At 51.6% G+C, this 25,945-nt stretch overlaps 1 protein-coding gene across 7 annotated transcripts in view; it reads left to right on the top strand.

Annotated features, from left to right (window-relative positions):
• ATP2B2 (ATPase plasma membrane Ca2+ transporting 2) overlaps positions 1–25,945 on the top strand; it is a 660,007-nt gene that overhangs the window by 8,688 nt on the left and 625,374 nt on the right. For all 7 annotated transcript variants that reach the window (XM_073564311.1, XM_073564307.1, XM_073564309.1 and 4 more), the window contains exons 2-3: positions 15,110–15,188; positions 15,760–15,878. The gene's annotated coding sequence lies outside the window, so the exon portion shown is untranslated. The remainder of the gene's footprint in view (positions 1–15,109; positions 15,189–15,759; positions 15,879–25,945) is intronic.

Genomic DNA, 25,945 nt, shown 5'->3' with positions numbered 1-25,945 from the left:
GTGTCGTTACAGTGTGTCAGTGATCACAGTGATGATGATGATGGAGCTCAGCCTCTGATGTGTCGTTACATTGTGTCAGTGATCACAGTGATGATGATGATGGAGCTCAGCCTCTGATGTGTCGTTACAGTGTGTCAGTGATCACAGTGATGATGATGATGGAGCTCAGCCTCTGATGTGTCGTTACATTGTGTCAGTGATCACAGTGATGTTGATGATGGAGTTCAGCCTCTGATGTGTCGTTACATTGTGTCAGTGATCACAGTGATGATGATGGAGCTCAGCCTCTGATGTGTCGTTACATTGTGTCAGTGATCACAGTGATGATGATGATGGAGCTCAGCCTCTGATGTGTCGTTACATTGTGTCAGTGATCACAGTGATGATGATGATGGAGCTCAGCCTCTGATGTGTCGTTACATTGTGTCAGTGATCACAGTGATGATGATGATGGAGCTCAGCCTCTGATGTGTCGTTACAGTGTGTCAGTGATCACAGTGATGATGATGATGGAGTTCAGCCTCTGATGTGTCGTTACATTGTGTCAGTGATCACAGTGATGATGATGATGGAGTTCAGCCTCTGATGTGTCGTTACATTGTGTCAGTGATCACAGTGATGATGATGATGGAGTTCAGCCTCTGATGTGTCGTTACAGTGTGTCAGTGATCACAGTGATGATGATGATGGAGCTCAGCCTCTGATGTGTCGTTACAGTGTGTCAGTGATCACAGTGATGATGATGATGATGATGGAGCTCAGCCTCTGATGTGTCGTTACAGTGTGTCAGTGATCACAGTGATGATGATGATGGAGCTCGGCCTCTGATGTGTCGTTACAGTGTGTCAGTGATCACAGTGATGATAATGATGATGATGGAGCTCAGCCTTTGATGTGTCGTTACATTGTGTCAGTTATCACAGTGATGATAATGATGATGATGGAGCTCAGCCTTTGATGTGTCGTTACATTGTGTCAGTGATCACAGTGATGATGATGATGGAGCTCAGCCTCTGTTGTCTCGTTACATTGTGTCAGTGATCACAGTGATGATGATGATGGAGCTCAGCCTCTGATGTGTCGTTACATTGTGTCAGTGATCACAGTGATGATGATGATGGAGCTCAGCCTCTGATGTGTCGTTACAGTGTGTCAGTGATCACAGTGATGATGATGATGGAGCTCAGCCTCTGATGTGTCGTTACATTGTGTCAGTGATCACAGTGATGATGATGATGGAGTTAAGCCTTTGATGTGTCGTTACAGTGTGTCAGTGATCACAGTGATGATGATGATGGAGCTCAGCCTCTGATGTCTCGTTACATTGTGTCAGTGATCACAGTGATGATGATGATGGAGCTCAGCCTCTGATGTGTCGTTACAGTGTGTCAGTGATCAGAGTGATAGTGATGATGGAGCTCAGCCTCTGATGTGTCGTTACAGTGTGTCAGTGATCACAGTGATGATGATGATGGAGCTCAGCCTCTGATGTGTCGTTACATTGTGTCAGTGATCACAGTGATGATGATGATGGAGCTCAGCCTCTGATGTGTCGTTACATTGTGTCAGTGATCACAGTGATGATGATGATGGAGCTCAGCCTCTGATGTGTCGTTACATTGTGTCAGTGATCACAGTGATGATGATGATGGAGCTCAGCCTCTGATGTGTCGTTACATTGTGTCAGTGATCACAGTGATGATGATGATGGAGCTCAGCCTTTGATGTGTCGTTACATTGTGTCAGTGATCACAGTGATGATGATGATGGAGTTCAGCCTCTGATGTGTCGTTACATTGTGTCAGTGATCACAGTGATGATGATGGAGCTCAGCCTCTGATGTGTCGTTACATTGTGTCAGTGATCACAGTGATGATGATGATGGAGCTCAGCCTCTGATGTGTCGTTACATTGTGTCAGTGATCACAGTGATGATGATGATGGAGCTCAGCCTCTGATGTCTCGTTACATTGTGTCAGTGATGATGATAATGATGGAGCTCAGCCTCTGATGTGTCGTTATAGTGTGTCAGTGATCACAGTGATGATGATGATGGAGCTCAGCCTCTGATGTGTCGTTACAGTGTGTCAGTGATCACAGTGATGATGATGATGGAGCTCAGCCTCTGATGTGTCGTTACAGTGTGTCAGTGATCACAGTGATAGTGATGATGGAGCTCAGCCTCTGATGTGTCGTTACATTGTGTCAGTGATCACAGTGATGATGATGATGGAGCTCAGCCTCTGATGTCTCGTTACATTGTGTCATTGATCACAGTGATGATGATGATGATGATGATGAAGCTCAGCCTCTGATGTGTCGTTACAGTGTGTCAGTGATCACAGTGATGATGATGATGGAGCTCAGCCTCTGATGTGTCGTTACATTGTGTCAGTGATCACAGTGATGATGATGATGGAGCTCAGCCTCTGATGTCTCGTTACATTGTGTCATTGATCACAGTGATGATGATGATGATGATGATGGAGCTCAGCCTCTGATGTGTCGTTACATTGTGTCAGTGATCACAGTGATGATGATGATGGAGCTCGGCCTCTGATGTGTTGTTACATTGTGTCAGTTATCACAGTGATGATAATGATGATGATGGAGCTCAGCCTCTGATGTGTCGTTACATTGTGTCAGTGATCACAGTGATGATGATGATGATGATGATGATGATGGAGCTCAGCCTCTGATGTGTCGTTACATTGTGTCAGTGATCACAGTGATGATGATGATGATGATGGAGCTCAGCCTCTGATGTGTCGTTACATTGTGTCAGTGATCACAGTGATGATGATGATGGAGCTCGGCCTCTGATGTGTCGTTACATTGTGTCAGTGATCACAGTGATGATGATGATGGAGCTCAGCCTCTGATGTGTCATTACATTGTGTCAGTGATCACAGTGATGATGATGATGGAGCTCAGCCTCTGATGTGTCGTTACAGTGTGTCAGTGATCACAGTGATGATGATGATGGAGCTCGGCCTCTGATGTGTCGTTACATTGTGTCAGTGATCACAGTGATGATGATGATGGAGCTCGGCCTCTGATGTGTCGTTCCATTGTGTCAGTGATCACAGTGATGATGATGATGGAGCTCAGCCTCTGATGTGTCGTTACATTGTGTCAGTGATCACAGTGATAATGATGATGGAGCTCAGCCTCTGATGTGTCGTTACATTGTGTCAGTGATCACAGTGATTATGATGATGATGATGATGATGATGATGATGGAGCTCGGCTACTGATGTGTCATTACATTGTGTCAGTGATCACAGTGATGATGATAATGGAGCTCAGCCTCTGATGTGTCGTTACATTGTGTCAGTGATCACAGTGATGATGATGATGATGATGGAGCTCAGCCTCTGATTTGTCGTTACATTTTGTCAGTGATCACAGTGATAATGATGATGATGATGATGGAGCTCAGCCTCTAATGTGTCGTTACATTGTGTCAGTGATCACAGTGATGATGATGATGGAGCTCAGCCTCTGATGTGTCGTTACATTGTGTCAGTGATCACAGTGATGATGATGATGGAGCTCAGCCTCTGATCTGTCGTTACAGTGTGTCAGTGATCACAGTGATGATGATGATGGAACTCAGCCTCTGATGTGTCGTTACATTGTGTCAGTGATCACAGTGATGATGATGATGATGATGGAGCTCAGCCTCTGATGTGTCGTTACATTGTGTCAGTGATCACAGTGATAATGATGATGGATCTCAGCCTCTGATGTGTCGTTACAGTGTGTCAGTGATCACAGTGATGATGATGATGGAGCTCAGCCTCTGATGTGTCGTTACATTGTGTCAGTGATCACAGTGATAATGATGATGATGGAGCTCAGCCTCTGATGTGTCGTTACATTGTGTCAGTGATCACAGTGATGATGATGATGGAGCTCAGCCTCTGATGTGTCGTTACAGTGTGTCAGTGATCACAGTGATGATGATGATGGAGCTCAGCCTCTGATGTGTCCTTACATTGTGTCAGTGATCACAGTGATGATGATGGAGCTCAGCCTCTGATGTGTCGTTACAGTGTGTCAGTGATCACAGTGATGATGATGGAGCTCAGCCTCTGATGTGTCGTTACAGTGTGTCAGTGATCACAGTGATGATGATGATGGAGCTCAGCCTCTGATGTGTCATTACAGTGTGTCAGTGATCACAGTGATGATGATGATGGAGCTCAGCCTCTGATGTGTCGTTACAGTGTGTCAGTGATCACAGTGATGATGATGATGGAGTTCAGCCTCTGATGTGTCGTTACATTGTGTCAGTGATCACAGTGATGATGATGATGGAGCTCAGCCTCTGATGTGTCGTTACAGTGTGTCAGTGATCACAGTGATGATGATGATGATGGAGCTCAGCCTCTGATGTGTCGTTACATTGTGTCAGTGATCACAGTGATGATGATGATGGTGCTCAGCCTCTGATGTGTCGTTACATTGTGAAATCTCAGTACCGGTGTCTTCACTGTCAGATATTGGCCATTTAATATCTTGCATTTTGTCAGTTTCACACACGAGACCTTCAGTCTGGGGATGGGAAGTCTGTATCAGCAGATATGGAAGGTTGTGAGGATAGCATGGACTTCGGGCCTGCTGGAATATTTGGAGGACGCACAGTTGTCAGGAGGACACACAGGTGTCAGGAGGATGCACAGGTGTCAGGAGGATGCACAGGTGTCAGGAGGACGCACAGGTGTCAGGAGGATGCACAGGTGTCAGGAGGATGCACAGGTGTCAGGAGGATGCACAGGTGTCAGGAGGATGCACAGGTGTCAGGAGGATGCACAGGTGTCAGGAGGATGCACAGGTGTCAGGAGGATGCACAGGTGTCAGGAGGACGCACAGGTGTCAGGAGGATGCACAGGTGTCAGGAGGATGCACAGGTGTCAGGAGGATGCACAGGTGTCAGGAGGATGCACAGGTGTCAGGAGGACGCACAGGTGTCAGGAGGACGCACAGGTGTCAGGAGGATGCACAGGTGTCAGGAGGACGCACAGGTGTCAGGAGGATGTACAGGTGTCAGGAGGATGCACAGGTGTCAGGAGGACGCACAGGTGTCAGGAGGATGCACAGGTGTCAGGAGGATGCACAGGTGTCAGGAGGATGCACAGGTGTCAGGAGGACGCACAGGTGTCAGGAGGATGCACAGGTGTCAGGAGGACGCACAGGTGTCAGGAGGATGTACAGGTGTCAGGAGGATGCACAGGTGTCAGGAGGACGCACAGGTGTCAGGAGGATGCACAGGTGTCAGGAGGATGCACAGGTGTCAGGAGGATGCACAGGTGTCAGGAGGACGCACAGGTGTCAGGAGGAGCTCAGGTTTCAGGAGGACGCACAGGTGTCAGTAGGATGCACAGGTGTTAGGAGGACACACAGGTGCCAGTAGGATGCACAGGTGTTAGGAGGACACACAGGTGTCAGGAGGATGCACAGGTGTCAGGAGGACGCACAGGTGTCAGGAGGATGCACAGGTGTCAGGAGGATGCACAGGTGTCAGGAGGACGCACAGGTGTCAGGAGGATGCACAGGTGTCAGGAGGACGCACAGGTGTCAGGAGGATGCACAGGTGTCAGGAGGATGCACAGGTGTCAGGAGGATGCACAGGTGTCAGGAGGACGCACAGGTGTCAGGAGGAGCTCAGGTTTCAGGAGGACGCACAGGTGTCAGTAGGATGCACAGGTGCCAGGAGGACGCACAGGTGCCAGTAGGATGCACAGGTGTTAGGAGGACACACAGGTGTCAGGAGGACGCACAGGAGTCAGGAGGACGCACAGGGGCCAGGAGGACGCACAGGGGCCAGGAGGACGCACAGGTGCCAGGAGGACGCACAGGTGCCAGGAGGACGCACAGGTGCCAGGAGGACGCAAAGGTGTCAGTAGGACGCACAGGTGTTATGAGGACGCACAGGTGTCAGGAGGAGCTCAGGTTTCAGGAGGACGCACAGGTGTCAGTAGGATGCACAGGTGTCAGTAGGACGCACAGGTGCCAGGAGGACGAACAGGTGTCAGTAGGACGCACAGGTGCCAGGAGGACGCACAGGAGTCAGGAGGACGCACAGGTTTCAGTAGGATGCACAGGAGTCAGGAGGACGCACAGGAGTCAGGAGGACGCACAGGAGTCAGGAGGACGCACAGGTGCCGGGAGGACTCACAGGTGCCGGGAGGACTCACAGGTGCCGGGAGGACTCACAGGTGCCAGGAGGACGCACAGGTGCCAGGAGGACTCACAGGTGCCGGGAGGACGCACAGGTGCCGGGAGGACGCACAGGTGTCGGGAGGACGCACAAGTGTCGGGAGGACGCACAAGTGTCGGGAGGACGCACAGGTGCCAGGAGGACGCACAGGTGCCAGGAGGACGCACAGGTGCCAGGAGGACGCACAGGTGCCGGGAGGACGCACAGGTGCCGGGAGGACGCACAGGTGCTGGGAGGACGCACAGGTGCCGGGAGGACTCACAGGTGCCGGGAGGACGCACAGGTGTCAGTAGGACGCACAGGTGCCAGGAGGACGCACAGGAGTCAGGAGGACGCACAGGTGTCAGGAGGAGCTCAGGTTTCAGGAGGACGCACAGGTGTCAGTAGGATGCACAGGTGTCAGTAGGACGCACAGGTTTCAGGAGGACGCACAGGTGTCAGTAGGACGCACAGGTGCCAGGAGGACGAACAGGTGTCAGTAGGACGCACAGGTGCCAGGAGGACGCAAAGGAGTCAGGAGGACGCACAGGAGTCAGGAGGACGCACAGGTGCCAGGAGGCACAGGAGTCAGGAGGACGCACAGGAGTCAGGAGGACGCACAAGTGTCAGGAGGACGCACAAGTGTCAGGAGGACGCACAGGAGTCAGGAGGATGCACAGGTGTCAGGAGGACGCACAAGTGTCAGGAGGACGCACAAGTGTCAGGAGGACGCACAGGTGCCAGGAGGACGCACAGGTGCCAGGAGGACGCACAGGTGCCAGGAGGACTCACAGGTGCCGGGAGGACGCACAGGTGCCGGGAGGACGCACAGGTGCCGGGAGGACGCACAGGTGTCGGGAGGACGCACAGGTGTCGGGAGTACGCACAGGTGTCAGGATGACGCACAGGAGTCAGGAGGACCCTCAGGTGTCAGGAGGACCCACAGGTGTCAGTAGGACGCACAGGTGTTATGAGGACGCACAATTGTCAGGAGGACGCACAGGTGTCAGTAGGATGCACAGGTGTCAGGAGGACGCACAGGTGCCAGGAGGACGAACAGGTGTCAGTAGGACACACAGGTGCCAGGAGGACGCACAGGTGTCAGGAGGACGCACAGGAGTCAGGAGGACGCACAGGTGCCAGGACGCACAGGAGTCAGGAGGACGCACAGGAGTCAGGAGGACGCACAGGAGTCAGGAGGACGCACAGGAGTCAGGAGGATGCACAGGAGTCAGGAGGACGCACAGGAGTCAGGAGGACGCACAGGTGTCAGTAGGACGCACAGGTGTCAGTAGGACGCACAGGAGTCAGGAGGACGCACAAGTGTCAGGAGGACGCACAAGTGTCAGGAGGACGCACAGGTGCCAGGAGGACGCACAGGTGCCAGGAGGACGCACAGGAGCCAGGAGGACGCACAGGTATTAGGAGGACTCACAGGTGCCAGGAGGACTCACAGGTGCCGGGAGGACACACAGGTGCCGGGAGGACGCACAGGTGTCGGGAGGACGCACAGGTGTCGGGAGGACGCACAGGTGTCGGGAGGACGCACAGGTGTCAGTAGGACGCACAGGTGTCAGGATGACGCACAGGAGTCAGGAGGACCCACAGGTGTCAGGAGGACCCACAGGTGCCAGGAGGACACACAAGTCTCAGGAGGACACACAGGTGCCAGGAGGACGCACAGGTGTCAGGAGGACGTACAGGAGTCAGGAGGACATACAGGAGTCAGGAGGACGCACAGGTGTCAGGAGGACGCACAAGTGTCAGGAGGACGCACAGGTGTTAGGAGGACGCACAGGTGTCAGGAGGACGCACAAGTGTCAGGAGGACGCACTGGTGTTAGGAGGACGCACAGGTGTCAGGAGGACGCACAGGTGTTAGGAGGACGCACAGGAGTCAGGAGGAGGCACAGGAGTCAGGAGGACGCACAGGAGTCAGGAGGACGCACAGGTGTCAGGAGGACGCACAGGAGTCAGGAGGACGCACAGGAGTCAGGAGGACGCACAGGAGTCAGGAGGACGCACAGGAGTCAGGAGGACGCACAGGAGTCAGGAGGACGCACAGGAGTCAGGAGGACGCACAGGTGTCAGTAGGATGCACAGGTGTCAGTAGGATGCACAGGTGCCAGGAGGATGCACAGGTGCCAGGAGGACGCACAGGTGCCAGGAGGACGCACAGGTGTCAGTAGGATGCACAGGTGTCAGTAGGATGCACAGGTGTCAGTAGGATGCACAGGTGTCAGTAGGATGCACAGGTGCCAGGAGGACGCACAGGTGTCAGGAGGACGCACAGGTGTCAGGAGGACGCACAGGTGTCAGTAGGATGCACAGGTGCCAGGAGGACGCACAGGTGCCAGGAGGACGCACAGGTGTCAGGAGGATGCACAGGTGCCAGGAGGACGCACAAGTGTCAGGAGGACGCACAGGTGTCAGGCAGAGATTGGGAGACATCAGTGTTATTCCTTTTCTCATCAGCTTCTGCCATTATCAACAATGGTGAAGTGGACGCGGAGCGTTGTAACTTGGCCGTATACAGAGAAATAATGCTGTGCGCACATGTTGCAGATCTGGTGCGAATTTTGGTGCGAGGTTTCTTGACAGAGTTGCTAGACAAACCTGAAGCAATCCTGATGCCAGCAAAGTGAAGGAGAAGCGTGACGTGTCCTGCACATGTTCAGTATTTGTGACTGCAGAAAATAATCTGCGGCGTCAATTCTCTCTGCGTTTTCACAATTGACTTCACTCAAATCAGTCAGAAACGTAGGGGAAAAAAACACAGGTGAAAAGAGGGAAAAACCGCAGGCGTAAAAAACGCAGGGGAAAAACACAGGGTGAAAACAGGGAAAAACCGCAGGCGTAAAAAACGCAGGGGAAAAACACAGGGTGAAAACAGGGAAAAACCGCAGGCGTAAAAATCGCCGGGGAAAAACACAGGGAAAAAACACAGGGGGAAAACAGGGAAAAACCGCAGGCGTAAAAAACGCAAGGGGAAAATCACAGGGAAAAAACACGGGGGAAAACAGGGAAAACCCACAGGCGTAAAAAAACGCAGGGGAAAAACACAGGGAAAAAACACAGGGGGAAAACAGGGAAAAACCGCAGGCGTAAAAAAACACAGGGAATAAACACACAGGGAAAACAGGGAAAAACCGCAGGCGTAAAAAACGCAGGGGAAAACACAGGGGAAAAAACACAGGGGGAAAACAGGGAAAAACCGCAGGCGTAAAAAACGCAGGGGAAAAACACAGGGAAAAAACACGGGGGAAAACAGGGAAAACCCACAGGCGTAAAAAAACGCAGGGGAAAAACACAGGGAAAAAACACAGGGGGAAAACAGGGAAAAACCGCAGGCGTAAAAAAACACAGGGAATAAACACACAGGGAAAACAGGGAAAAACCGCAGGCGTAAAAAACGCAGGGGAAAACACAGGGGAAAAAACACAGGGGGAAAACAGGGAAAAACCGCAGGCGTAAAAAACGCAGGGGAAAAACACGGGGAAAAACACGGGGAAAACAGGGAAAAACCGCAGGCGTAAAAAAACGCAGGGGAAAAACACAGGGAAAAAACACAGGGGGAAAACAGGGAAAAACCACAGGCGTAAAAAGCGCAGGGGAAAAACACAGGGAAAAAACACGGGGGTAAGACAGGGAAAAACCGCAGGCGTAAAAAACGCAGGGGAAAAACACAGGGAAAAAACACAGGGTGAAAACAGGGAAAAACTGCAGGCGTAAAAAAACGCAGGGGAAAAACACAGGGAGAAAACACAGGGGGAAAACAGGGAAAAACCGCAGGCGTAAAAAAACGCAGGGGAAAAACACAGGGAAGAAACACACGGGGAAAACAGGGAAAAACCGCAGGCGTAAAAAACGCAGGGGAAAAACACAGGGAAAAAACACAGGGGGAAAACAGGGAAAAACCGCAGGCATAAAAAAACGCAGGGGAAAAACACAGGGAAAAAACACAGGGGGAAAACAGGGAAAAACCACAGGCGTAAAAAACGCAGGGGAAAAACACAGGGAAAAAACACGGGGGGAAGACAGGGAAAAACCGCAGGCGTAAAAAACGCAGGGGAAAAACACAGGGAAAAAACACAGGGTGAAAACAGGGAAAAACTGCAGGCGTAAAAAAACGCAGGGGAAAAACACAGGGAGAAAACACAGGGGGAAAACAGGGAAAAACCGCAGGCGTAAAAAAACGCAGGGGAAAAACACAGGGAAGAAACACACGGGCAAAACAGGGAAAAACCGCAGGCGTAAAAAACGCAGGGGAAAACCAGGGAAAAAACACAGGGGGAAAACAGGGAAAAACCGCAGGCGTAAAAAAACGCAGGGGAAAAGCACAGGGAAAAAACACACGGGGAAAACAGGGAAAAACCGCAGGCATAAAAAAATGCAGGGGAAAAACACAGGGAAAAAACACACGGGGAAAACAGGGAAAAACCGCAGGCGTAAAAAACGCAGGGGAAAAACACAGGGGGAAAACAGGGAAAAACCACAGGCGTAAAAAACGCAGGGGAAAAACAAAGGGAAAAAACACGGGGGGAAGACAGGGAATAACCGCAGGCCTAAAAAACGCAGGGGAAACACACGGGGAAAACAGGGAAAAACTGCAGGCGTAAAAAACGCGGGGGAAAAACACGGGGATAACAGGGAAAAACCACAGACGTAAAAAACGCAGGGGAAAAACACAGGGAAAAAACACAAGGGGAAAACAGGGAAGAACCACAGGCGTAAAAAACACAGGGAAAAAACACGGGGAAAACAGGGAAAAACCACAGGCATAAAAAAACACAGGGAAAAAACACAGGGGGAAAACAGGGAAAAATCACAGGCGTAAAAAACGCAGGGGAAAAACACAGGGAAAAAACACAGGGGGAAAACAGGGAAAAACCGCAGGCGTAAAAAGTGGAGGGGTAAAAAACACAGGGGGAAAACCGCAGGGGAGAAACGTTGGAAAAAACTGTTTTTTCAGCTGCGTTTTTCCTGACAAGAGCTGCAGGAATGGTGCAGACATTTTACTCCCAAGTGTGCTCGTGGCCTACAAGCTCCATTGCCGGAGACAGCAGTAATTTACTCTCATGGGCTTCTTGTGCATCGCGGAGAGAGCCAGGTAATCTGTTAGGTCGGCCAGAAAGCAGCGCGGATTTCACGCTCAGCACTGTCTTGGATAATACATGATGTGTAGTCGGTTTAATCTTGCCACTAATGTTTCTCCACAGGGGGGGGTCCAGGCATTATAATGAAATAAGGGTCTGCTCAACTCACCAGGTGGTGGCGCCGGTGGTGCTGGCAGGAAAAATGCGCCGATGTCCCAGTAGTGGAACCACCATGGTGTTGATCACATGTGTTTCTCTGGAGATATGACTTCAGTGTAAGTGAGGCAGGTTGTGCCACATTCTTGAATATCTTTTTTCTTTTCTTACCCATAATCACTCAGAGGTCAGCCCTTTATAGCTTGTTTAGCTCATTGTTGCGGGAGCTTTACATCATTTGTCTGCTCCCATGAAAGTCCAGATATGCACCACTGTGTATTCTATGCAATATATACAGCACTCTTGGTATATCCTGTTTGATGCATGCAACATTCTTAGTGTCTCCTATGTGATGTATATACTGCAGTCTCAGTGTCTCCTATGTGATGTATACAACAGTTTCAGTGTTTCCTATGTGATGTGTGTATATATACAGCAGTCTATGTGGGCGTAACGGGCCCAGCAGAGTTGATGTGCAAGGCCAGATAAAAGTTGTTGTGATGAACGAGCTCGGAGAATCAATAGAGTACACACACACGTAGTATCCAGCATAAGATTCCGCTTTAATGAAATGTGGGTGGGATTTATATACACCCCTGTTAAAATGGGCTTTATGCCAACAAGCAACAAACTGTTATGTGGGACTCGGAGATAGTTATGTCTAAATGTCTGGTTCAATCCAGAATGTCAGGGACTTGGAAAGTGTAGTTGGAAGGTTTCTGTGTAAAAGTTCTGCATGATAGATTTACAGCATAAAATGGAGACAGAGAAGAAAAAATGGACCCTGCTTTCTCACATATGTGATGTATATACAACAGTCTCAGAGTCTCCTATGTGATGTATACAGCACTCTCAGTGTATCTATGTGATGTATATGTACAGCAGTCTATCTAATATGTGATGTATGTACAGCAGTCTCAATGTCCCCTATGTGATGTGTGTATACAGCAGTCTCAATGTACCGTGGGTGATGTATATACAGCTGTCAGGGATTGTTGCCCCCCAGTTGTCAGGAATTTATATATTTATATATATATGGTTGGGTGATATATCCTGTGGTGTGAATGGTGGTCGCGTGGTTAATGGAAGGTATGTGTCACAGGGATGGCGGCTCCCTGTGGTGTAGCCCGGAGTGTTTTTCTTAAGTGTACGTAGATTTTTAAGTAGTTGTTGTTCACATTTGGGTCCGGGCTATGGGTAGCTATGAGAGATGGGAGGGTCTGGCTACTCATGTGCCTCACTACGTGGTGAGGGGGTTCACTGTACCCCGTTTTGGCTGAAGAGATATGTGTGTGGTTTGCAGGACCTGTGATGAGGTCATGATCATGTGACTAGCCATGTGATAGCTGTAATTGGGAGTGGTTACAGCTAAGGAAGGTGTGTTGCACAGGTAGAAGAGCGTGTGATGGAGTCTGTCAGCCCAGACAGAGCTCCCATGTTCCAGGCTCGGATGTCACATAGCCTGGGGAAGCCGTGCTGGCGAGTCCGAGCCAAAAGGAGCGGACAGTCTTGAAAACCGTGTGATACTGACCAGGGTCAGAGAGAAATGTGTACAGGATGCCTCTGTGATAAGAGGGATCTGGGAACCTGCGTGGCCAACAGGTAACTGTCTTGAAAACCGTGTGATACTGACCGGGGTCAGAAAGAGACTGTGTGTGTGAATGGACATTTATCAGATACCTCTGAGGACAAGAGGAATCCGAGAACCTGTGTGGGCGATCCAACTGGTAACGGTCTTGACAACCGTGTGCTATACTGACTGGGGTCAGTGAGAAGTATTGTTCAGGAAAAGACTGTACTTTGTTCCATGTTTACGGATACCTCTGAGGACAAGAGGGACCCAGGACACCAGCATGTTACGGACAGGTGTCCGTGTTATACTGACCAGGGTCAGTGACGGACCGTAACTGTATTCATATCTTAAAAGCTAAATGTTTAACAGACAGTGCAAATGGCTGCTGGAACTGTCTAAATAAACTGAATGGCTTCATTTTAACCCTGAGCGTGCCAGTGTTTACCTCAAAGACCTGCAAAGTGAGTAATCCCCGTCCACTCACATGGTGGAACCTTACAATCCCCACAACTTATGTCTACACTTCCAGTTATGGTAAGAACTTGCAGCTCTCGCCCCCCTTACCCTCAGGTCAGTCAGGGAACTGCACCTAGGATAAGTAATCGCTGGAAAGGCTGCCTTGTTGGGCACTCTGCATTGATGGCGGCGTGTATATCACCAGTCTAAGTCAGAAAATACATACATAAACCTCCAGTCCGTCACTGCCAGGGTCTCCCAATACCACCAGGACACTTTGCTGCCACCAGTTCCTCGTTTGATACTAAAGGCTATATCGGGTTATGATCCAACCCGCAGGTAGCGTGATTTGGCACGGACTACGTGTCGGTTCGATCATAGAGCAAGGGAAACGAAGCTAGTAATTTTTTTTGTTTACTCCAGAAAAATGTAGGCAGGGTCTACAAAAATACAAAAGATGTTACAAAAAAGAGACAAAATACAGTATGTACAACCATTACAAATAAAAGGGATTAAAATAAGAAACTTAAGCTGGAGTCACACATAGCGACTTAGCAGCGATCCCGACAGCGATATCAACGTGTGCAGGATCGCTGGTAAGTCGCTATGTGATCGCTGGTGAGCTGTCAAACAGGCAGCATCCCCAGTGATTAGCACAGCGACGCAGCGCGCGCGGCATCGCTGAGTTTGTTAGTGCTGATGCCATATTCATGCCAAAAATAGAATTAAAATAAAAAATATTGTTATTCTCACCTTCCGACGTCCCGCGCAGCATTCCCGCCTCTCTCCACGCTCCGGTCCCAGTAATCCTTTGCGAGAATTACCGCGATGATGTCCGTTCTCGCGGGATCGCGAAGTCTCGCGGTCATTCTTGCAAAGGATTACTGGGACCGGGAGCGTGGAGAGAGGCAGGAATGCTGCGCAGGCGCGGAAGGTGAGAATAACAATATTTTTTATTTTTTTATTATTTTACAGCTGATCGCTGGTCTCCCGCCTGTCACACGCAGCGATACGTGCTGGCCAGCGGGAGGTCAGCGAGGAAAAAAATGTCCAGAGGTTTCTTGCAGCGATCAGCGATACCGGCAGGGGGGCCGGTCGCCGATCACTGTCTCACACAGCAATCTCGCTGGTGAGATCGCTGTTGTGTCACAAAAGTTGTTGAGATTGCAGTGTGTGACGGGGCCTTACTCTGTCTCAGTCACAGATATCACGTGTTGATAAAGGGGAGGGGGGTTTCCAAAGGCAAAGATTAAGTCCACAGCATGGATGTCGGATGTCTTCCCCCAGGTACTGAACCCTGCTCTGATTGATCGTCTGAGCTTTATGCTTTTCCCTTGCTGACCTCACTGGGGGGGCTGAGCTAGAGGATATACGCCCCTTTTGAGAAGTCATTAAAACCTTCTACTTGCCATATCTCTGGCTAGGGGCCTCCCAGAGTGATGACAGGGGTATTATATTTTCTCTTATGAAATTATCTTTCATTTGAGACCAAACATGACCTATCTGTGGGTTACTGGGAGGCAGAAACCCTTTTCTTGGTTTCTGGGGCACCAGAAGTCGCAAAACGCTGCTGCGAGTAGCTTTTATTATGATGATTCTGAAAATATATTTTTCTTGTCTCTAGGGTTTTCGTGTTTTATTAAATTCGACCTGGAATTGACAAAGGATCATGTGGCTGGAGGAGACAAAACCGGATTTAACTGGTAGGAGCAATAAACGTGCCCAACAGCTGAAGGGAGGGGGAGAGTGGATAGCATCACACAGTGTAGGGAGAGAGGGGGCTGCAGCTACGTGCCTGCATATGGGGCTTTAGGGTTACACTGCACAAACCAACTGGGGGTGGAGCAGGATTTTAGGGATTAATTCATAGGTTCCTGACAACAGCAATCTCAGTGTATTATATGTGATGCATTCAGCACTCTCAGTGTTTCCTATGTGATGTGTATACTGTAGTCTCAGTGTATCCTGTGCGGTGTGTGTATAAGGCAGTTTGTGTTTCCTATGGGTTTTTACAATGGCAATCCCATTAAGTGAGGGGTTTCCCGGTGTTGGCTCTAATAAGGAGAAGAGAGACCATTGTGACGCCGTATCTCAGACGAGTAGACAGAGTGATTGTCTTTTACTTTGCATGAATTCATCTATATCACTGAAATCCTGGAGAACCATGAAGTCTGTGCTCATTAGGAGACTGGACACAGAAAAACCAGCATGGTTGGAAGAGGGTCTGAGAGCTTCCAGGGGGATTACAAGGTGATGTCTTTCTGTTGTTAACAGGAAGTCCACAACGCTGAAGACTAAAGATCGCATGACACCGAAGCCCAAGATGGAGGGTTCAAAATGTAATGGTGCAACAGAGCTGGGATGAAACCAGTTACAGAGCTGGAGTATTGCCGGTGAGTAACCTCCATGTGCAAAGGACAAAATCTGCAGAGCTACTGTCTGTGCTGAATTATCCATGAAGTAAAGCGTAAGATGCTTAACAGGTGTAGTGTCCTGATTCACTGTTGGGAGCAGAACGTGTATCAGGAGCTCAGTGTGAGGAGCCGAGATCATAGGACGTGTATCAGGAGTTCAGTGTGAGGAGCCGAGATCATAGGACGCGTATCAGGAGATCAGTGTGAAGAGCCGAGATCATAGGACGTGTATCAGGAGATCAGTGTGAGGAGTCGAGATCATAGGACGTGTATCAGGAGTTCAGTGTGAGGAGCCGAGATCATAGGATGCGTATCAGGAGCTCAGTGTGATGAGTCGAGAACACAGGACGCGTATCAGGAGCTCAGTGTGATGAGTCGAGTGTCATGATCCAGCATGGATCTGACAGATTAAATGGATAAGTGAACTTTTTTTCCTTTGGCTAGGTGCCAAAGTGATGTGATTGCCCCCCCCGGTGGCCATTAGAATTATTACACGTGGTGTCGTTCATTCTAAGTTGCCCCGGTGGTGGTGAGTGGTAGTGCACATTAGTTTTTGGTTTAGTGCACGTAATTATAAATGAGGTGGAGCTGAACATGAGTCCTGCGCAGCCCAGCCAGAGGGGACGAGTGGCAGCTATGTGGTCTGCAAGAAGGGCTGGCATGACGTGGTGGAGTCGCAGTTTATGGTGTCGGCAGGAGGTGCTTGCATGACTTGGTGGAGTGACGACTATGGAGAGAGTTGCACTCAGCATGTGGGACTTCGTTGCTGAGAGCTGGACTCAAGCATGTTTGACTTTTTGGGCAGAAGCTGGACTCATCTTTGGGACTCTGTTACTGGACTTCTGCAATTGGTGGTGGACTCTGCTCCAATGCTGCACTATGGTGTAGGATCCAGTTATGGTGATGGATCTGGGTGGAGGAGAAGATGCACACAGGTGGTGGGCCCTGTTGCTAGGAGCGTACGCAACAAAGCAAAGCTAAGTAGTGTTTCCCTTGTATTGTCATTTTCCCTCATGTGTGTTTAGTGCAGTGGTGGGATTAGTTTCCGCACCGACCAATTCTCTAGTGAGGGTTTAGGTTCAGGGCGAGCTAGGGTTTTTAGGTTCCTGTGCGTCGCCCGGTGCGGAACCGGCATAGGGAACGTTAGGAGTGCAGGGACACTGGCTCAGGGGAGTACAGGAGGTCTCCACTTCACCGTTTCCCTATTCCAGGGCCCACCATTGTTAATGTTACCCAGGTTCCCCTTTATTATTTAAATTCGCCTTACTGGAGGCGGGGTTTCCAGACTACTTTATACATACGTGTAATATCTAAATTCGCCAGTTGGAGGCGGTGTATCCAGCAGCACGTTTTATTATTTAAATTCGCCCAACTGGAGGTGGTGTATCCAGGGTCACGTGTGTCATATGGGTTCGCCTTGCGGTACTCGCTGCGTCCAGACCCAAGTGACCGTGACATCGAGAACACAGGACTCATATCAGGAGCTCAGTGTGATGAGTCGAGAACACAGGACGTGTATCAGGAGCTCAGTGTGAGGAGTCGATAACACAGGACGCGTATCAGGAGCTCAGTGTGATGAGTCGAGATCATAGGACGTGTATCAGGAGCTCAGTGTGAGAAGCCGAGATCATAGGACGTGTATCAGGAGCTCAGTGTGAGGAGTCGAGAACACAGGACGCGTATCAGGAGCTCAGTGTGATGAGTCGAGAACACAGGACGTGTATCAGGAGCTCAGTGTGAGAAGCCGAGATCATAGGACGTGTATCAGGAGCTCAGTGTGAGAAGCCGAGATCATAGGACGTGTATCAGGAGCTCAGTGTGAGAAGCCGAGATCATAGGATGTGTATCAGGAGCTCAGTGTGAGGAGCCGAGATCATAGGATGTGTATCAGGAGCTCAGTGTGAGGAGCCGAGATCATAGGATGTGTATCAGGAGCTCAGTGTGAGGAGCCGAGATCATAGGACGTGTATCAGGAGCTCAGTGTGAGAAGCCGAGATCATAGGATGTGTATCAGGAGCTCAGTGTGAGGAGCCGAGATCATAGGATGTGTATCAGGAGCTCAGTGTGAGGAGCCGAGATCATAGGATGTGTATCAGGAGCTCAGTGTGAGGAGCCGAGATCATAGGATGTGTATCAGGAGCTCAGTGTGAGGAGCCGAGATCATAGGATGTGTATCAGGAGCTCAGTGTGAGAAGCCGAGATCATAGGATGTGTATCAGGAGCTCAGTGTGAGAAGCCGAGATCATAGGATGTGTATCAGGAGCTCAGTGTGAGAAGCCGAGATCATAGGACGTGTATCAGGAGCTCAGTGTGAGGAGCCGAGATCACGAGATCATAGGATGTGTATCAGGAGCTCAGTGTGAGGAGCCGAGATCATAGGATGTGTATCAGGAGCTCAGTGTGAGAAGCCGAGATCATAGGACGTGTATCAGGAGCTCAGTGTGAGAAGCCGAGATCATAGGATGTGTATCAGGAGCTCAGTGTGAGGAGCCGAGATCATAGGACGTTTATCAGGAGCTCAGTGTGAGAAGCCGAGATCATAGGACGTGTATCAGGAGCTCAGTGTGAGAAGCCGAGATCATAGGACGTGTATCAGGAGCTCAGTGTGAGAAGCCGAGATCATAGGATGTGTATCAGGAGCTCAGTGTGAGGAGCCGAGATCATAGGACGTGTACCAGGAGCTCAGTGTGAGGAGCCGAGATCATAGGACGTTTATCAGGAGCTCAGTGTGAGAAGCCGAGATCATAGGACGTGTATCAGGAGCTCAGTGTGAGGAGTCGAGATCATAGGACGTTTATCAGGAGCTCAGTGTGAGAAGCCGAGATCATAGGACATGTTTCTGGAGCTCAGTGTGAGGAGCCGAGATCATAGGACGTGTATCAGGAGCTCAGTGTGAGGAACCGAGATCACCGGACATGTATCAGGAGCTCAGTGTGAGGAACCGAGATCACCGGACGTGTATCAGGAGCTCAGTGTGATGAGTCGAGAACACAGGACGCGTATCAGGAGCTCAGTGTGATGAGTCGAGAACACAGGACGCGTATCAGGAGCTCAGTGTGATGAGTCGAGAACACAGGACGCGTATCAGGAGCTCAGTGTGATGAGTCGAGAACACAGGACGCGTATCAGGAGCTCAGTGTGACAAGCCGAGATCATAGGACGTGTATCAGGAGCTCAGTGTGAGGAGACGAGATCATAGGACGTGTATCAGGAGCTCTGTGTGAGGAGCCGAGATCATAGGACGTGTATCAGGAGCTCAGTGTGAGGAGACGAGATCATAGGACGTGTATCAGGAGCTCAGTGTGAGGAGCCGAGATGATAGGACGTGTATCAGGAGCTCAGTGTGAGGAACCGAGATCACCGGATGTGTATCAGGAGATCAGTGTGAGGAGCCGAGATCATAGGACGTGTATCAGGAGATCAGTGTGAGGAGCCGAGATCATAGGACGTGTATCAGGAGCTCAGTGTGAGGAGCCGAGATCATAGGACGTGTATCAGGAGCTCAGTGTGAGGAACCGAGATCACCGGACGTGTATCAGGAGATCAGTGTGAGGAGCCGAGATCATAGGACGTGTATCAGGAGATCAGTGTGAGGAGCCGAGATCATAGGACGTGTATCAGGAGCTCAGTGTGAGGAGCCGAGATCATAGGACGTGTATCAGGAGATCAGTGTGAGGAGCCGAGATCACAGCACGTGTATCAGGAGATCAGTGTGAGGAGCCGAGATCACAAGACATGTATCAAGAGTGCAGAGTGAGGAGCCGAGATCACAAGACGTATATCAGGAGCTCATTGTGAGGAAGGTATATTACAGGACGTGTACCAGAAGTTGTCTGTGAGGAGATGAGATCACAGAACGTGTATCAGGAGATCAGCGTGAGGAGCTGAGATCACCGGACGTGTATCAGGAGATCAGCGTGAGGAGCGAGATCACAAGATGTGTATCAGGAGCCTAGTGAGTAGGCGAGAGTACAGGACATCTATCAAGAGCTCAGTGTGAAGAGCTGAGTTCGCAGGACGTGTTTGAGGAGCTCAATGTGAGGAGCGGAGATCACAGGCCGTGTATCAGCAGCTCACCGTGAGTAGCGGAGATCACAGGCCGTGTATCAGCAGCTCACCATGAGGAGCGGAGATCACAGGCCGTGTATCAGCAGCTCACCGTGAGGAGCGGAGATCACAGGCCGTGTATCAGCAGCTCAGTGTGAGGAGCTGAGATCATAGGACGTGTATCAGGAGATCAGTGTGAGGAGCCGAGATCACAGCACGTGTATCAGGAGATCAGTGTGAGGAGCCGAGATCACAAGACATGTATCAAGAGTGCAGAGTGAGGAGCCGAGATCACAGGACGTATATCAGGAGCTTATTGTGAGGAAGGTATATTACAGGACGTGTACCAGAAGTTGTCTGTGAGGAGATGAGATCACAGAACGTGTATCAGGAGATCAGCGTGAGGAGCCGAGATCACCGGACGTGTATCAGGAGATCAGCGTGAGGAGCGAGATCACAAGATGTGTATCAGGAGCCTAGTGAGTAGGCGAGATTACAGGACATCTATCAAGAGCTCAGTGTGAAGACCTGAGTTCACAGGACGTGTTTGAGGAGCTCAATGTGAGGAGCGGAGATCACAGGCCGTGTATCAGCAGCTCACCGTGAGGAGCGGAGATCACAGGCCGTGTATCAGCTGCTCACCGTGAGGAGCGGAGATCACAGGCCGTGTATCAGCAGCTCACCGTGAGGAGCGGAGATCACAGGCCGTGTATCAGCAGCTCACCGTGAGGAGCGGAGATCACAGGCCGTGTATCAGCAGCTCAGTGTGAGTGTCAGGGATTCGAGGGAAGGTTGCCCCCCAGAAGTCAGGAATTTATATATTATATATATGGTCTGATGAAATATAAATCCCCACAACTTATGTTTACACTTTCAGTTCCGGTTGGGAACTTGCAGCTCTCTGGCGTCCTCTTACCCTCAGGTCAGTCAGGGAACTGCCCCTAGGATAAGTGGTCACCGGAAAGGCTGCCTGGTGGCGTACTGGCTCCCGGGCACTCTGCAGTGTGTATATCGCCAGTCTCAGGCAGGAAATGCACACACTAACCTCCGATCCGTCACTGCCAGGGTCTCCCCAATACCACCAGGACACTGTGCTGCCACCAGGCCCTCGTGTGATACTATATCGGGCCAGATTAACGGACGACACAGTACAGCAGTAAGGCGACGTCTCTCACAGGATTATGTGACTGCAACCAGGGGAACACCAGACCCGCAGTCCAGAACAAAACATGAAATGCGCTCCCGGTGAAAGGAGCCCACATTAAGGAGAAACTCCTCTGAGACAGGTTGGTGGCATCCTTAGCCAGTGAATGGCAAGAACATGAACAGGCGTCCCGACTCCCGCTTGGCTGTCCTGTTTTTGACACCTCCCTCCCGCGTCCCACTCAGGACGCTATTTTTGCCGCATTGCACTGATCCGCCACCCCCCCATGCACCGACCCCATGATCCTCGCCCTCCCATATAGACCCACCGCAGCCCGCAGTGATGTGGCTGGGCTGTGTGTTCTGTGCGCACAGGACCTGAGAGGGGAGGAGTCAGGGGTCACATGATCAGGGGCCTCCGAGTCTGTTTGCACTCTGCAGGACTCTGCTGCGCTGGTTGTCATGGCGCTGGATGAGGTAAAGTTTCTGTGTGGGGTCAGGACGGTGGATGTAGTTGAGCCGCGTGTGTGCGAGGCGTACAGAGCAGAGCCGTGTGTGTGCGAGGTGTACGGAACGGAGCCGTGTGTGTACGAGGTGTAGGGAGCGGAGCCGTGTGTGTACGAGGTGTAGGGAGCGGAGCCGTGTGTGTACGAGGTGTAGGGAGCGGAGCCGTGTGTGTATGAGGTGTACGGAGCGGAGCCGCGTGTGTAAGGGGTGTACGGAGCGGAGCCGCGTGTGTACGAGGTGTACGGAGAGGAGCCGTGTCTGTACGAGGTGTACGGAGCGGAGCCGCGTGTGTACGAGGTGTACGGAGCAGAGCCGCGTGTGTACGAGGTGTACGGAGAGGAGCCGTGTCTGTACGAGGTGTACGGAACGGAGCCGCGTGTGTGCGAGGCGTACGGAGCAGAGCCGTGTGTGTACGAGGTGTACGGAACGGAGCCGTGTGTGTACGAGGTGTAGGGAGCGGAGCCGTGTGTGTATGAGGTGTACGGAGCGGAGCCGCGTGTGTAAGGGGTGTACGGAGCGGAGCCGCGTGTGTACGAGGTGTACGGAGAGGAGCCGTGTCTGTACGAGGTGTACGGAGCGGAGCCGCGTGTGTACGAGGTGTACGGAGAGGAGCCGCGTCTGTAAGAGGTGTAGGGAGCGGAGCCGTGTGTGTACGAGGTGTACGGAGCGGAGCCGCATGTGTACGAGGTGTACGGAGCGGAGCCGCGTGTGTACGAGGTGTAGGGAGCGGAGCCGTGTGTGTACGAGGTGTATGGAGCGGAGCCGTGTCTGTACGAGGTGTACGGAGCGGAGCCGCGTGTGTACGAGGTGTACGGAGAGGAGCCGTGTCTGTACGAGGTGTACGGAGTGGAGCCGTGTCTGTATGAGGTGTTGGGAGCAGAGCCGTGTGTGTACGAGGTGTACGGAGCGGAGCCGCATGTGTACGAGGTGTACGGAGAGGAGCCGTGTCTGTACGAGGTGTACGGAGCGGAGCCGCGTGTGTACGAGGTGTACGGAGAGGAGCCGTGTCTGTACGAGGTGTACGGAGCAGAGCCACGTGTGTACGAGGTGTACGGAGAGGAGCCGTGTCTGTACGAGGTGTAGGGAGCAGAGCCGTGTGTGTACGAGGTGTACGGAGCGGAGCCGCATGTGTACGAGGTGTACGGAGAGGAGCCGCGTGTGTACGAGGTGTACGGAGAGGAGCCGCGTGTGTACGAGGTGTACGGAGCGGAGCCGCGTGTGTACGAGGTGTACGGAGAGGAGCCGTGTCTGTACGAGGTGTACGGAGCGGAGCCGCGTGTGTACGAGGTGTACGGAGAGGAGCCGTGTCTGTACGAGGTGTAGGGAGCGGAGCCGTGTGTGTACGAGGTGTACGGAGCGGAGCCGCATGTGTACGAGGTGTACGGAGCGGAGCCGCGTGTGTACGAGGTGTAGGGAGCGGAGCCGTGTGTGTACGAGGTGTATGGAGCGGAGCCGTGTCTGTACGAGGTGTACGGAGCGGAGCCGCGTGTGTACGAGGTGTACGGAGAGGAGCCGTGTCTGTACGAGGTGTACGGAGAGGAGCCGTGTCTGTATGAGGTGTAGGGAGCAGAGCCGTGTGTGTACGAGGTGTACGGAGCGGAGCCGCATGTGTACGAGGTGTACGGAGCGGAGCCGCGTGTGTACGAGGTGTAGGGAGCGGAGCCGTGTGTGTACGAGGTGTATGGAGCGGAGCCGTGTCTGTACGAGGTGTACGGAGCGGAGCCGCGTGTGTACGAGGTGTACGGAGAGGAGCCGTGTCTGTACGAGGTGTACGGAGAGGAGCCGTGTCTGTATGAGGTGTAGGGAGCAGAGCCGTGTGTGTACGAGGTGTACGGAGCGGAGCCGCATGTGTACGAGGTGTACGGAGAGGAGCCGTGTCTGTACGAGGTGTACGGAGAGGAGCCGTGTGTGTACGAGGTGTACGGAGCGGAGCCGCGTGTGTACGAGGTGTACGGAGAGGAGCCGTGTCTGTACGAGGTGTAGGGAGCGGAGCCGTGTGTTTGCGAGGTGTACGGAGAGGAGCCGTGTCTGTACGAGGTGTAGGGAGTGGAGCCGCGTGTGTACGAGGTGTACAGAGCGGAGCCGTGTCTTACGAGGTGTAGGGAGCGGAGCCGTGTGTGTGCGAGGTGTACGGAGCGGAGCCGCGTGTGTACGAGGTGTACGGAGCGGAGCCGTGTCTGTACGAGGTGTAGGGAGCGGAGCCGTGTGTGTGCGAGGTGTACGGAGAGGAGCCGTGTCTGTACGAGGTGTAGGGAGTGGAGCCGCGTGTGTACGAGGTGTACAGAGCGGAGCCGTGTCTTACGAGGTGTAGGGAGCGGAGCCGTGTGTGTGCGAGGTGTATGGAGCGGAGCCGCGTGTGTACGAGGTGTACGGAGCGGAGCCGTGTCTGTACGAGGTGTAGGGAGCTGAGCCGCGTGTGTACGAGGTGTACGGAGCGGAGCCGCGTGTGTACGAGGTGTAGGGAGCGGTGCCGCGTGTGTACGAGGTGTAGGGAGCGGAGCCGCGTGTGTACGAGGTGTAGGGAGCGGAGCAGCGTGTATACGAGGTGTACGGAGCGGAGCCGCGTGTGTACGAGGTGTGCGGAGCGGAGCCTGTTATGAATGGGTCACCAAGGAGGATAGCAGGCCCAGGCTAAGCCACAGAAAACCAGAGAGGTTGGAAACTAAGCGGATTGCAGACCCCTGACTGATCCTATCCACACAATCAGCAGTAGCCGTGGAGCGTGCCTACGATGATCCTAGACATCTCGGCACAGCCGGAGAGCTAGCTAAGCCTAAAGCAAGAAAGGGGAAATCTAAACTGCCCCGGAGTAGAACCCCTAAGGAATAGATAGCCCCCAAACATATATTGTCGGTTAGACAAGATGAAAACACATATGAGGGGGCCCACACTGACTAGACAGGACAGGAAAGGAAAGACACTGTCTGCAATCACGCAAAAAACCCTGCAAAAAGTCCAACACTTCTGATGCACAAAAAACACTGAAGTCACACGACTTCGCCCCCACTATATCAGCACTCTGGTATATTCTGAAAGCAAAGCAAAAAGAGACCAAAATAACAGGGAACAAAACAAACTGGCACAAGCAGTAACATATGGGTGGTGATTCAGCACAGCCCCAGCCGGAGCTAGCTGACCCGCACAAAGCAGAGATAGACAAAACCAGATCAAATGCAAACAGAATAGCAAATGAACCACTTAGCTGAACCATGCAGGGACAGAGCAGGAGACATCAGACCTCAGAAGGCACAGGAAGAAAATCACCAGCAGGGATAGAGGGAGTCAGCTGTCTTAAATCCCAATCAGAAACGCCAGATCTCCAATCGTCCTCCTCATTATCAGGTGGCAAACCTCTGTCAATCAGATCAGCTCCACTACCTCCAGTAACCACCAGAGGGAGTCCAGAAAGAGAACTCGCAACACCTCTGTCAATCTGACCAGCTCCACTACCTTCAGTAATCACCAGAGGGAAGCCAGAGAGAGAATTCACAACAGTACCCCCCCTTGAGGAGGGGTCACCGAACCCTCATTCACGCCACTAGGCCGGTCAGGATGGGCCCGGTGAAAAGCATGAACCAATCTTTCGGCATGAATGTCAGAAGCAGAGACCCAAGAATTTTCCTCCTGGCCATAACCCTTCCATTTGACCAAGTACTGGAGTCTCCGTCTAGCCAAACGAGAATCCAATATTTTCTCTACCTCATACTCCAAATTACCTTTAACCAATACAGGGTCAGGAGGCGCCACCATGGGAACTACTGGCTCCACAAACCTCTTCAACAAAGATTTACGAAACACGTTATGAATCTTAAACGTAACTGGAAGAGCCAAACGGAAAGAAACGGGATTAAGGATTTCCAAAATCTTATATGGTCCAATGAATCTTGGCTTGAATTTTGGAGACGCAACCAAACCATAGCACCCACATTAAACCGGGGACCAATGGTCCTATACTGGTTGGAAAACCGTTGGGCTTTTTCCTGAGAGTGGGACAACTTATCCACCACTTGGTCCCAAATCTGCTGCATTCTCTCTACCACAGAATCCACGCTTGGGCAGGCCGAGGATTCCACCTGCCCAGAAGAAAATCGAGGATGAAACCCAAAGTTACAGAAAAAGGGCGACATCAAAGTGGCAGAACTAGCCCTATTGTTTAGCGCGAATTCGGCCAAGGGCAAAAATGAGACCCAGTCATCCTGATCAGCAGATATGAAACATCTCAAATAGGACTCCAAAGCCTGGTTTGTTCTCTCAGTCTGCCCATTGGTCTGAGGATGAAATGCAGAGGAGAAAGATAACTGAATTCCCAGTTTGGAACAAAAAGCTCTCCAAAATCTGGAAACAAACTG

Source organism: Dendrobates tinctorius, unplaced genomic scaffold (genome assembly GCF_039654945.1).
Source record: "Dendrobates tinctorius isolate UK_male_01 unplaced genomic scaffold, ASM3965494v1 ptg000449l, whole genome shotgun sequence".
In the NCBI taxonomy this organism is placed as follows: domain Eukaryota; kingdom Metazoa; phylum Chordata; class Amphibia; order Anura; family Dendrobatidae; genus Dendrobates; species Dendrobates tinctorius.
This window is presented reverse-complemented; position numbering and strand designations above follow the sequence as displayed.